The following is a 15,318-nucleotide window of genomic DNA, read 5'->3' as shown; positions in this document are numbered from 1 at the left end:
TCCTCGATCACTATGGATGTAATCTGGGCAGCCAAAAAAGGTAAATAAATTCTGGAGACCATTTATAACAGTTTTTGTTGATATGTCCTGACATGGATAGACAAAAGGATATCGTGAATATTCATCTACAATCACGAGTAGGTATTTGAGATTATTCATAGATGGTTTCGGTCCCATGAAATCTATTGCAAGACGTTCAAAGACGGATCGAGAATGGATTAATCGACCTTATGGAGGTTTGAAGAATCTTGGTTTTAGTTCAGCACATATTTGACATTCAGCTCGGGTGCGCTTAGCATCTTCAAATTTACAATCCTTAGAAAGATTCTTTAGTTTTAGGAGAAACTGATCAATAGATTCACTTTGATTTTGTTTTCTAGTGGCGAGAAGGTTACGAGCAAACACAGAATTTACCGGTTTTACATAGGTTGCTCGAAGGATGCTAATAGCCCTCTCGAATCTTGAACAGTGAGATATAAGAGAATAGACCTTCGGTGAGATGAAATTTATCAGAATACTTAACGTATTCGGAGGATTTGGAGGATGAGCGACTGTGAGAGAGTCGATGCAGTTGATGAGTGTACGATACCAATGATCCCATTCGTCAGCGGTTGTATCTGACGATCCTTCGAATTTACCAGGTCTCAGTATAGCATCCATTGTTGCTGTTAATTTTTAATTTTATGGTTAATAAATTGTAATGAAAAATAAAGCCCTTTTAAGATATTAGAAAGGTTTTATTCAACATAAAATTCAGCAGGTACAACAACATGGTCGGTAACGAACGACTAAGCTGGGAAAAGGCGCCAATTTCGTTCTATTTGTAAACATCTGGTGCGGATGCGCACTAGCGCTCTAAACTCACAACATTATTTTGATTTAATGAATACGTGCGTTCTCGCACATGCGTTAAATGTTTCTGGGTTGTGAATTAACCAGACGATATTATTAGAAATATTATATTATTCGTTGAAGATATTTATTATAATTTTCTATAGCGAGTTAATACGCGTTTTCTTTGCGGACTGTGTTATTCTGAGAATTTGTGAAAAGACAAGTTTCATTTTCTTCGCCTTGACCCGTATTTGCATTTGGTTATTTGGATTCCTTTGAAGATACACATGAGACATAGTTGAATGTACTCTCCCCCGACGTAGTTTATATTTAAACTCTGTTCCCACTCTTTCCCTAGGTTGTATTCAGTGAGGATACTGCTATAAAGAGTATTAAACGTTATTCTTCATTTCCAGTCAATTAACTTCCATATAGAAGTGTGCATTTTAAATTAACTTAATTTTTATTTTGAATCATAGTGACTCTTTTAATTTGTAACTGGGGAGTGTATCCCTTCATATTTTTACAGTTCAATATGTTGTATTGGTTTTGTTTTGTTTGAGCTATGAGGAAGGAATTTTATACAAATATCTTTGTAATCTTTGTGTTTGCATGTTTTGTTCATAATAATTGAACGCCTATTTTTTGTATTTGTTTGAATTTATTCAATATTTTTTAGAAAACAAAAACTCCATGATGTTGGTCACCCGTTCTTCCGGATTCCTTGTAAGGAAACGAAAGTTTTATTTAGGGAAAGTTATTGCCGTCTTTGATTTGTTGCGGTTGCAGAGGGAATTACCTAAGCCTTATTTCATGACAATGAAGGCCGATGTCGATGAATGGCTTGCATCGGTAGATAATATAGCAGAATTGTTGGGTTGATCGTCCCTTATGTGAGAACGTGCACTGTTCGCTAGTAGAAGCGGATGCTGTTAATGTTGTAGTGTTCTCGTCCCAGGTTCGATTCATTCTTTCGAAGTTGGCAAATGGTGTGGAGTGTGATTCGTTTTGTAACCCTGTGATCTTCGAAACCCCTAGGGAGATGTTTGGTGAGTTACCAACTACTAAACCTATTGTTCTTTAAAACTTATCTACAGGGTAATATTCTGTTATAATTTTTTTGTACTAATAATGGTGCACCCCCCTGTTTTTATTTATTATTTTTATCTGGTTCTTATATATATGATTTTCTGTATTTCGTATCCTTTATGATTTTTAGTTTCGTATATTTTGGATTTGTACGAAACTCCTTTTAATTTAGAAAAAAGGGAAATGTTAGCTCTGTAATGACGTCACGAGCCCAGCACGAGAGTCTTCCTCTTTTGAAATTCTGCTGATGTGGAGATTGAACGTGTTGTTCCTTGCCCGGTACTGAGAATGGACTTTTGAGGACCATTCTTCAAAGAAGAAAACCTCGGCAAGAATACCCGTATATGTGACGATACATACTTATGAAAACTATTTACGTGACTACGGTTTTGCACGTGTTTTAGAAAGAGTGAAATTATTTTAAAGAAGATCCCTTTTTACGTGACGAAGAATTTTGAAATCTCCTATCCGGAAAAGCGACGCGGTCTTTCTCCTGAAATCCATCTGTGTGTGTTTACGGTTTGCACGAAACATGGAGGGAGAGGACAATCTGAAAGGACTTTAAACAAAAAAAAGTGTACATGTGTCTGACTGGCTTTCAATTTGTGAGTACGCTCCTTAGATTTGTTTCATATGCTAGTGTGATTAGGAGATACAATTTTGAATACTTTTATTGTATTCGTTAATGCATACACATGACATCTTTATAAGACCCAGTGTTATTTTTATTATAATATGCTCCTTTGGCGTTTCATAAGTTTAATGCCCGCAAAGGGAACAATTTGCAACATATTATTGTAAATAAAATCTCTTCTTCATTTCGAAGCAATACCTTTATATTTTATTCTTTATCCCCTCCCCCTCTTTTGTTTCATGGTGGTTTTTTTTTTTCAGGTTAATTACTTTAGCGTCGAATTTATCTGGAAACAAGATAAATTCTGACAATTCCCGTTTTATCTGATTTTATTTTCATTTAACTAATTCTATTTACTTTTACTTACATGGAAAGGGGGCAAGCTTTTTCATGTAACAGAAAGAGACACTTTTGACAGCATTACTCAAGTGCGCGCTGCAAAGCGACGAGAGGGAGATAGATAGACAGAGAAGAACAGCACAGTCGGGTAAGCGAACTGTTTTTTTCTTTCTACTGTCGTTGCAATTTAGCCTAGAGAGAGAGAGGGAGGGAGAGAGTGAGAAGGATTATATTGAGATAGAGAAAGAGAGAGGCCTTAAGATAGCGTGATTTGGCTGTCGCTTTGAAATTAACAAATAGTCGTGTGTGCTTCCAACTCCATAGCAGTAATATCAAGGAATTAATGAAAGAAAGGGGTGATTTTGCAGGTACAAGAGAATGTTGTTTTAAAAAAACGGACCAATCGCTGGATGTGGAAGTTTTCGTTCTGGGATTGAGTTATATATATAATATTTTGTTGTTTAATTAAAAGGATTGAGAGAGAAAGAAGAGAAAGTGTGTTGTTTTAGTGCTAAAACAAGTGATTGTAGTCCAATTGACGCTTAAATGTACATGTATATATATATATATATATATATATGTATATATATGTATGTATTATTTCATGTCAAAATAGATATTGTTTGAAACAAGAGAAATATATTTTTACGGCAAAAAGTTGATGGCAGGAAAGTTCACTTATAACATTGTCTGGCCTTAAATGAACTCAAGGTCGGATGTCAGAATAGACATCTGACCTTGGAAATCGTGAGAATGAGTAATTCAGATTTCAGCTATGGGAATGGTGTCCACCCAGGGACCTGGGGCTTAGGATTTCAGGGAGAGTTCGTGGCGAAATCTTATTTGCTGGGGAGAATTTCCACCCCAATTAAATACCTTAATATATTTATAGGACTCTCTTGCGAAAATTAGTCAATAGAGTTAGAGTTGAGTAACAAATCAGAGTAGTTGGAGATTGCTTTTTAGATTCAGGGAGAACAGATCATATAAACCGACCGTTCCTTAGAGAGGTTACTCCTCCACCTTCCTCATACAACCGTCTGTCGCTGTCTGTGAAGAGATTTGAGACTTTGGAAAAAAACTTACAAAAAACTGAATGAGATTTGTAAAAATATTTGTACATAATTCTGCGAAATTAAGCTTCTGCACATAGACTACATAGGTTTGTCTTTCTTCCTGCCTGCTGCTTCGATGTTCGCTTTCAGCATACAAGAGTTCATGTAACATCCTCTGAGAGGACTAGACTACATGAGCCGAGATTTCTTGATAAAAGTGGTTCCTTAACCACCTTCTCGAGTGAGGGGTTACAGTAAACACATATATATTCACACATGTATATATATATTCTGTACATATATACATATTGTATGCATTTGCTTTCGCACAAAAGAAAATTAGACAATATATATTTTTTTTAATGTGATGAAGAACCAGCTCCCCTAAGAGTAGGGTAAAAAGGGGACACTCTGGTTGTGACCAAAAATAAGAATTGTCCAATATAGAGGGTTTCCTCTCCATTGACATGTACAAATTATCTTAAGTGATGCATCTTCCGAACAGATGGTATTTATTTGCTTCCCCACCGAGCAAATTAGCCACAAGGCCGATTTTTAATGTGAGGAGTGAAGGGAGGGGGCAGTGAAAAAGGGGACCAGCTCCCAAGAGGTGGGAGATGAGAGCTGGTTAAAGGTCACCCATGCGGGGTTTCCCCCACATCTGGTCTTTGCTAGTCATAGCTAGTCATAGCTTGCAGTATCTGCCGGACAAGATGGTATTTATTTGCTCCCCCACTGAGCAAATTAGGCACAAGGCCGTTTTTAATATGAGGTAAAAACCAGCTCCCCTAAAAGTAGGCAAAAAGGGGGCACTCTGGTTACCAAAAATAATAATTGTCCCAGTATAGAGGGTTTCCCCTCCATTGACTGGTACAAATTATCTTAAGTGCAGTATCTGCCGGACAAGATACTACACTTTGATCCCGACCGAAAGGCCAAGATCCAAACATATATATTTTATTCACACAACTACATTAATAAATACGCAGACATGCATTTGTGTCTGCTATGATAAGTGCACGTGTAAATACGTACAAAAAATAAACAAATACAAAGAAAACCAAGAGAAACACGACTCTCAGTTCTTATGTACATATCATCTGGTGTGTAGGTGCATGCGGGCCACCATCGCCCGACACTCATATCTGAGTGAAAAGGTCACAAAATTTCGTATTCTCTCGAGTCCGATTTGTTAAAAACGTCAGTGGATCTCAATGTGTGCTGTGAGTCAATCTGGGTACTAGCATGCACTATTCCCAAGTGCAAATAGTCTTCAGCCGTCAGAAACACAAACTATAATAAATTGGGGTTTCACTAAATGCAATAACTAGCAAATCTTAGCATTGCTACAAATATAATGTGTTCATCTCTTTCTGTCTTTTGATGAGAAGAATACCAAGAATAGCATTATTTTAAACTCCACAGAATTAGGACATTGTAAATTGTTTTTGAAGTCGAGCCAATCATTTTTATTCTGAATATCAACTTACAGTTTCACTTTTCTTTCTCTTATAATAAGTTCTGCTCCCTACTTTGTATTGGACTTTTTTATTCGATTGGGCTTAAATAATTTATAAATAAATGCTGATATTTAAATTTAATTGAAATTTACCGTTGTGTATATCAGGAAACTAATACATTTGTTTCTTTCATCAATATATATATATATATATATATATACATACATATATATATATATATATATATATATATATATATATATATATATATATATATATATATATATATATATCGGCAGTAGAATGAAAAGCATGTCATGTTTTTCGTTTATCCGATCCCGCATTTTGCTAATTCCTACCCTCGGATGAGACGGAAAATATTTCTTCGAAACTTCGCGGATTAAGGACTATCCACTTATCCTGTGGTTGCTTTTCAGAATAAATATGTTTTTAACTCATTCCAAAGTGCTTTTGAACATGTTTTATTAACTGTTTGCTCATATATATATATATATATATATATATATATATATATATATATTTATATATATATATGTGTGTATATTTATATACATATATATATATATATATATATATATATATATATATATATAGTAAGTTAAAAAAACCCTATGGCAATTAAAGTATACAGAATATTCCAAGTTTAGTTTGTTTTTTGTGCTTAAATAATTAGCCATATATATATATATATATATATATATATATATATATATATATATATATATATATATATATATATGTGTGTGTGCGTGTGTGTGTGTATACATATATATATATATATGTATATATATACATATATATACGTATATATATGTATATACATATATATTCAAATGTATGTACATATACGTAAGTCTATATTCACACATATATATACGCATATACGTATACATCCACACATATGTATACATATAAGTTTATATATATATATATAATAACACATATAAACTCAGAAATATATATATAGTCTGTACATATATACACATATATCCACATATATATATATATATATATATATATATATATATTGTATTGACACAAATATATTCGTACACACATACATACAATCACACCCACGCATGCACATATATATATATATATATATATACATATATATATACATATATATATATATATATATATATATATATATATATATATATTAATAATTATATTTTTCCCATTGCTTGATTTATTATTTAATAAATATGTAAAATAAACGCAGCTTAGGATTTGTAATTCATGATAAACCCTCGTTTATCTTTTTTATACAAAGAAAACTCACTTCATTGTTTATAAAAATACCTTTTTTTAACTATTATAACTTATTAAAAAATGCTGAGAGTATAAATCGGGGTTCATATGTTTCTATTTCTCGATATAAATTTACAATAATGTTTTTTCATACTTTTAATAACTTTCATTTATCATTTCCATTCTGGCTTCTTGACAGATCCTGATTACTTTGTCCTATTAATCCTGACGTAATTTTAGTTGAAACATATACTGATTCTCAGTTTTTGCGGGGTCAGACAATGCATTTATCTGAATTCAATTTACTATATTTTTCCGGAATACATTTAGGATTATTATGCTACGCTAACGGTTCACAGTTTTTACTTAATTGGTTTAGTTTCTGCCATCAGAACACGATGCCTATAGCAAACATAGAAGAAGTAAACATAATTTACACAATCGTATTTCGTGTGTACATTTGAATAGGTCCATATGCGTGATGCTCTTGCCTACCCAAGTGCTAATAAGTATAAAGAGCAAGATCGAAAAAAGTAGGAACTAGATCATGAATATATAATAGACAAGGATGTGTTCTTAATACAAATCATAGAATAAAAAACAGGTGTAAATAAAGACGTGACAAATTAATTTAATGGCGGGATCACAACAATTGACATGCACATATATTTTGATTTGATTTGTGGTTACTTGAGAATTAACATGTGTTTTATTATGCTGGAGATTTACAAGCGGTTGTATGGGGTTTTAGGAGAATAGTGAATCGGGCACTTTATTTCAGTATACTTGACGGAATTTTAGTTTTATCCTTGCATAGCTGAAATTTGGACGCTGACCCCTTTAACAGATCGAAATAAATTGATAAACATTCTAACGCGACCGAGACAGAACGTATTAGTGGATTATCGTGTAGAAAGTGTATAGGAAAAAAGACACTCCACAGTTCACCTAATACATGTATGAAGCATCAGGGTGTGTTCTCTTCTTTCCTCCATGTTGTTACATTTTTACACTTGTCAACCCGTTTGTTCTTCTTGTACAAGACAAGGACACGACCGTGAAATTATAAGAATATAAATGAAAAATCTACCGGCCACAATATTTGAGTTCGTTAAAATAATGACGTGTCTAGAGTAATTGCGCCCACTTTCGATCATTAAGATTGTAGAAGAAAATATAGGTAGAAAACGGGAGAGAGAAAGATTCCGCAAAGTAGTATAAACATATTTAGAGAAAGTAATAAAAAAATGAACAAGGAAATAGAGAACAATCGAAAATATATGAAATTTAATAAGATAACAAAAAGTTATAACGAAAAGAAAAAAAAGAATGAAACAATAGTAAAATGCACAAGATGAAACAGGAAAAACTAAAAGAGATCAAGGAGCAATAAAAGAATAAAGAAAATAGGTGAGACGTATAATTTCACAAAGGTTCGTCTCAGTTTAAACACACTTTTTATCTTGATTGAATACTATTTAGTGTGGTTTTCTTTTTTGCTTTGAAAATAAATGTGTTGTTTTTCTCTTATTAAAGCTGCTGAATTTATTTAAAAAAAAAAACGCTAAAGAGATAGATAGAGGGAGCCAGAGAGGAAAAGAGAGGAGAGAGAGAAAGAGAGATAAAGAGAGGGAATCGATGATTATTAAGATTAACGGAAAACTTGCGATTTGGGGTGTGCGTATGACCGTGGTTTGGAGGACGGTGGGGATGATTAAACGTAAATGTGAGAACAAGAAAATGGCTGTGAATCATGTGAGATCAGTGACAGAGCGAAACAGGTCAGTACGGATAAATACCACGCGGACTTGTAAGAGCGAAGCGATGTGTCATTTAGTTTCTTTATAGGCATGCTTCTAGGATGAGAATCACTTAATGTCAAATGATGATAGGCAAGAAAGCATTTATGTCAACATGCTTTTCTTTTGCAAGGTGTTTCACGGGCAACGGCACATGGATTTTGTACGATGCCGGAAATGATGAATACTGGAATGCGCATATTGGATAGGAGTATAGCCGAATGGAATCACATTGATGCGGACGGTGTCCTCCAACTAAAACAAGACGTGACATTGGTTCTACGTCCCAATGTGAAACCAGGAACGACTGAAAAAAACGTATTTAAATATAAAGAGTAGCGATGTGTAAGCTGCGCCCCAAAACGATATGCATAAATATGGGTTTGACCTGCAACTGAGTGATAATGTCGGAATGAGCTTGACTTCATTGTAGTTCTGATGGATAATATATATATATATATAATAGTCAGTTGGAAATAATATGATTTGAATGTTACTTTTATTATTTTATTATTAAATATAGATCACGATACACGGGGTGTAGTAGAAATTAGGGAGGCATTCCTATGATTTGTACGGAAGATAACAGAGGAAATATCTCACTACAGAAAAATAGACAATACAAATGAAAAAGCAAACAAATATAATTTTTCTGATTAAAAATTTACCTTTTGTTTGCGCTATAAAAAGACAGAGTTTAAGTTTTCTAATGTAAGTATTTGTTGCTGGGCAAAAAAAAAAAATGTTGTGTGAATTACACAATGATGTTTTTTCAATTGTGCAAAATATTTAGAAAAAGAGTAGAATTGATTATATCGAACTTTGTAATGAGTATTTAATTTTGAAATGAGACTCCTAATAACACTCATGGTACACGTTAGTCTATATCCGGTAAATAAACATAGACCAAATAACAGAGGTCTAAAGAAAATTTAAGCATAAAAATCAAAAGTATACTATCATTACCACTACTACTACTACTACTACTACTACTACTGGTACCACTAATCTTACTACTAACAACAACAACAGCAATAATAATAATAATAATATTAATAATAATAATAGTAGTAATAATAATAATAATAATAATAATAATAATAATAATAATAATAATAATAATATTATAAAGCAAACACCGGCAGCAGTGCTTGATAAAAATATGACAAAAGACTAGAGAGCGTTGATATACAAACGAATAAAACTAAGCAAATACCACAAACTGCAGATCAATGAGGCACAGAAGCGGACCAAATATACTGGACTGGTTGGAGAGCTCAAAAAGATATGGAATATGAAAAAGTTAAGATAACACCATTAATAATCTGATTACTAGGAACTATACTCAAAATCTTGAGAAAATGAGATGGGTTGGGATCCGATGGATGTCTGAGAAAATACAATGGTGTACAATAATAGAAAACTGCTGAAATATTATAGACACCCCTAGAATACAGACAATAACACAGTTGGGCTACAGGCGCAAGCAGGTTATACAGACACTGCAGTATATGAATCTTAGTAACATCGCATGGGATCATAGGAAGCTGAAATTATAATTGTCAGTTAATCCCCAAGCGCCTCTTCCCCTCAACCTTTTTATCAATATATGTTATTTTTTATTATGTTTTTTTTTTGGTTTATATTAAACGGGTGCCACAGGAAATCATCTAAAAGAGTCAATGATCATGGATATACCATCGCTGTAAAAGTACTAGCAACACTTTTGCTGGATTAGTGTGAAAAAGACTGCGGCTTTCTTGGGGTTTATTGCCACACAGATTCTAATGAAAATCATTTATTACCAACAATGAGATATCAGTTGTAAACGGCTGTTGTGATAACGGAAATTAATCTGCCAAGCTTATCTAAATAAATAAGGAGACTTGTAGTCACTTTGACCCTAGAGAGCACTAAGAGCTTTTTTTTTTCTCAAAGATAGATTCCTGGTGATGACCTATGAGACTACTCCAAGTGAGTAAATACTGTTAATATTGTCAGATATTTCGTGGAAATGAAAGACAGTGAATCTCCAACAGAATTAAAGCAGTACAACAGAAATATATCAGACGCCCTACATGGAATCAAAGTAACTGGAACCGAATAATTGTATGTTTCCTCATCATGCGCAGCTGGCAGCATAACAAATAGTCGTGGATGGTCAACAAGGATGTAAAGACTAAGGAGAGAATACACTAATAAGACACCACTGGAAGTGTATCGAAAAGAATTGGACTGGGGATATAAATATTGCTATCCTAATTCCAGTGAAGAGCAATGGTCGTTAAAAGTGAGCAATATATGGTTAACAGCTATTTCGATTACGTCAACTCATGTGATTTTTTTAATGGATGTAAAACTGAGAAGCATTGCCGACTCTAACAGGAAAATCTATGCAAGAGATTATTGTCATAGTTGAATATTCGTTGACAGTCCGTGTAAAACTTCTAGCGAGTAGAAAAGTTTGTTTATTTTTCAGTTTTTTTAATTCGGTTCTGTGATGAGAAATGTAAGCATTTACAACAGATCTTTTGTAATTGTGGCATTGCAAGAAAAACGGAACGAGAGGCGGCATGGTAATCTTCTGAGAAATAATATTATTACATATATATATATATATATATATATATATATATATATATATATATATATACTAAAATAGAACCCCCCCGCCGAAGAAATTCCATTAAGAACCTGTATGCTCGTCCAACTTAAACCCTCCCGTTCTCTCTTTACCCTCTCTACTTCACTCCATTCTCCTCTTTCCCACATATAAAAGGCTTCCCTCACCCACTATAAACAAGAAAACGAACTATCTTTCTACATGTTGTGGTGGCAACCACTTATTTGCATATGCGAATAACATAACACTATAAATGGCAAGCCTAGGTTGTCCTTGAAGTGTCTTACTCAAATGCCACCGGAAGTGACGCCGAAGAGCGTACATGTCCTCCCACCAAGGCTCTCTGACTCGACACCGTCATTTGTACATATTGTAAATATACATTTTCTTTAATACACTTATTATTGCGTTATCTTGTTGTTTGCGTCTTCATTGTATTTCCTTACTAATTATTGTTCAACCTTGCAACCACTCCAGTTGGCGACGAGATATGAAGCTTCAAATATAACAGTTTGACGAAGAACTATTAAAAAAATGTACAACGCAAAGGTTGACCATTGTTTTAAGGAATGCAAAGTGTTGACGAGCAAATGGATTTTACGCTAAAGAGAAGTTTCAACTCAAGTGAAAAAAAAAACTCTAACGTGGCAAAAGCGACAATTTACGCCGTTTTCTGGAAATCCGACTTGCAAACGAATGTAAAAGTGAATTTTTGTTTTGTCGCTACACGACAAATCTTACTAAAGGACCAACTTGCAAACGAAAAGCGAACTTTGTTCTGTCGCCAAAACGACAGGTCAAACCCGTATTACGAAAAGCAAGGAAGTAACCTACGAAAAAAGTTCACCAGTGGATTCTAATTACTGTTCTCCGTAAACAAAACAACAACTAAAGGACTTTTTAATTAATGTTTTGGTTGACGTCGGTACTAAAAGGAAATACCACAGCTAACCCTAAAATTCAAGTAAAGGATTTTTTTTCTTGAAGTTGTCACTGAATAACGGATAATACAGTAAAACGTCACGGAAAAAAAGGTAATCTCAATTTAAGAGTATTTTAATTACTAAAATACTAGAGAAAAAAAACTCAAAGAACTAAATTTACTGCATACATTTATTCAATTGTGACTCGATTAAAAAAAAACTTTTATTTTGTGGAAAGAGTTACTTATTAGTAAGTGCCTAAAAACGTAAAGTCAATTCCATTTCGTGATTCCAGATAAACCTGTTTTATTTTTTTTGCAGCGTGACTCGCAAAAAGAATATATTATTGCAAGCAGCGATATTATTATTGAAAACAGGAGCTTACAGCAATTTGTTTTTTTTTGTTGTAACCCACACCGGTGTATATTGTACATGGTACAATATTTTTTTGACTACACTCTAAAAAAAAAACAAAAAAAAACATGGAAGACTTATCAAAAAATGTTCATGCAATTTTTACAAGCACAGGCTGAGCGGGATGAACGCATACAAGCTACACAAAACGAGCTTTTGCAAACACAAATACAGGCACAGGCTGACCGCGAGGAAAAGATAGAGGACAGATTATTGAAATGGTAGCAGGAACAAGAAGAAAAGCAGAAAATTGCACAGTTAAAGCAGAAGAAAACTGCAATTGGAACAGTAAGAAAGGCATAAGAGACTACAATTGGAATATGAAGAAAGACAAGAGGAACGTTTTGCTAAAACACTGGAACTACTAAAGAGTAATCGAGAAAATGTCGATAGTGTTAATTTCTCCCATACAACTATATTTAATAGCATGGACACATTTCATTATGTGCCTGAGGAAGAGAAGAATTTTGAAGCATACTACACAAGATACGAGGATGTTTTTCAACTGGACTGTAAAAATTGGCCAAATAGTCAGAAAGTGAGCCTCTTACTCAGAAACTTGGGTACATCAGAACACAGCAAATTCGTAGATTACATATTACCTAAAAAAACTGCGGAATTAGAGTTCATGGAAGCTGTAAAATTACTAAAAGAATTATTTAATCCAAATATATCTCTTTTTCATAAAAGATGGCTGTGCATGAATCTAAGAAAGATGGACAACCAAGATTATTTGACATACGCATCAGTTGTCAATAAAAACTGCGATAATTTTAAGCTTGCAGAAATAACGGTAGAAGATTTTAAATGTCTAATCTTCGCTCAAGGGTTAGTTTCCACGAAAAATGCAGAAATACGCAGACGAGTGTTGTCTAAGCTGGAATCTGAGCAAGATTTAACCCTCCAGAAACTAGCAGAGGACTGTGAAAGGGCCACTACACTAAAAAAGGCTTAAAAAATATAGAAGAATCCGGAGTGGGATATGTAAGAAAAGTTAGAAAACCATACGCACCAACCAAGAACTTTACAAAGAAAAGCAATGGAACGGGATATTCCAAAGATAATAACCAAAAATATAGTACAGAATATAACAAGCCTCTTCCTATATATAACTGTAAGAGATGTGCAGAAAAGTATTGGGAATCAGATTGTCCTTATAAGAAGAAAAAATGCTACAGTTGTAAGAATGTAGGACACAAAAGCGATTGCTGCAGATATAAAGATTACACCAGAAAGAGAGTACAGCAAACAAAATCAAATACAAAATTAGACAAAGATCGGCGAAAATACGTAAAAGTGGAAATATTCAAAACATCAATAAAAATACAACTCGACTCCGGCTCAGATGTTTCTATAATAAACCTGAATACGTGGAAAAAGTTGGGAAAACCGGCCATGATGAAAACTAGTAAAGCAGCCCGGACGGTAACTGGTGGTGGTATAAAATTTGGAGGAGAAGTTGTCCTCCCGATAAAATTGAAAGGGATTTCGAAGAAATTAAAAAATATTCGTACTAAAAAATAGTGAAAATCTGTTTGGAATAGATTTAATTGAGAAATTCGGACTATGGGATAAGCCAATCAATACATTCTGTAAACAATTAGAATGTTCTTCTCCAACAACAGTAAATATAAAAGACGATTTAAAATAATTATTTCCTGAGGCATTCACGACTAACTTAGGTCGCTGCAATAAATTCAAGGCCTCGTTTGAACTTAAAGAAAACGCAAGCCCAATTTTTAGAAAAAAGCGAAATGTTTCGTTCGCTGGGTTGGAAAAGATTGATAAAGAATTAAATAGATTGGAACAGACGGGAATTCTATCAGAAATAGAACACAGCGAGTGGGCAGCCCCCACCGTATACGTAAAGAAAAAGAATGACGAAGTTAGAGTGTGCGCAGACTTTTCGACCGGGGTCAACTCCCTATTAAAAGATCACCATTACCCCCTTCGAAGCCCAGAGGAAATATTCACGAAGTTGAATGGGGGCAATATCTTCTCCACGATAGACTTGAGCGACGCGTATTTGCAAATACCGGTCGAGGAGAATTGCTCAAAAATACTATGCATCAATACACATAAGGGATTATACAAATACAACCGATTGCCTTTTGGCATCAAAGTAGCGCCTGCCATCTTTCAGCAAGCGATGGACACCATGCTAAGTGGTATTGAGTGCGCATGTGCATACCTGTACGACATTTTTGTCAGGAGCAAACCCCTAGAAGAACATGAGGAACATTTGAAACAAGTATTTACTCGAATACAAGAATTCGGCTTTAAAGTAAAAGAAAGTAAATGTGACTTTTGTATAAGCGAGATTAAGTGTCTTGGACATATAATAAACAAACATGGACGACGTCCAGACCCAGACAGACCTGCGGCAATAAAAAATATGCCAGCACCCGATAATGTAACAACCTTGCAGAGTTTCTTAGGACTCGCAAATTATTACCAATCTTTTATTGAAGGAATGCATAACTTGCGAGCCCCCTTAAATAATCTGCTTAAAAAGGATACACCGTGGAACTGGACGCATGAATGTCAAACCGCTTTTGACAAAATAAAGAGCGCACTAACATCCGAATTATTCTTAACGCACTTTGACACAAACTTAAAAATAGTCGTCGCTAGTGACGCTAGCTCCTACGGCTTAGGAGCATGCATTCAACATATTATGACGGATGGCTCTAAAAAACCAATAGCGCACGCTTCGAGAACGCTGATACCAGCCGAGAGGGCATATTCACAAATCGAAAAAGAAGCGTTGAGCATAATCTTTGCCGTGGCTAAATTTCACCGACATTTATATGGTAGACAATTCATACTTGAAACCGACCATAAACCGTTAGTCACGATCTATGGATCAAAAA

Source organism: Euprymna scolopes, chromosome 32 (genome assembly GCF_053919585.1).
Source record: "Euprymna scolopes isolate OS-2025 chromosome 32, ASM5391958v1, whole genome shotgun sequence".
Lineage (NCBI taxonomy): Eukaryota > Metazoa > Mollusca > Cephalopoda > Sepiida > Sepiolidae > Euprymna > Euprymna scolopes.
This window is presented reverse-complemented; position numbering follows the sequence as displayed.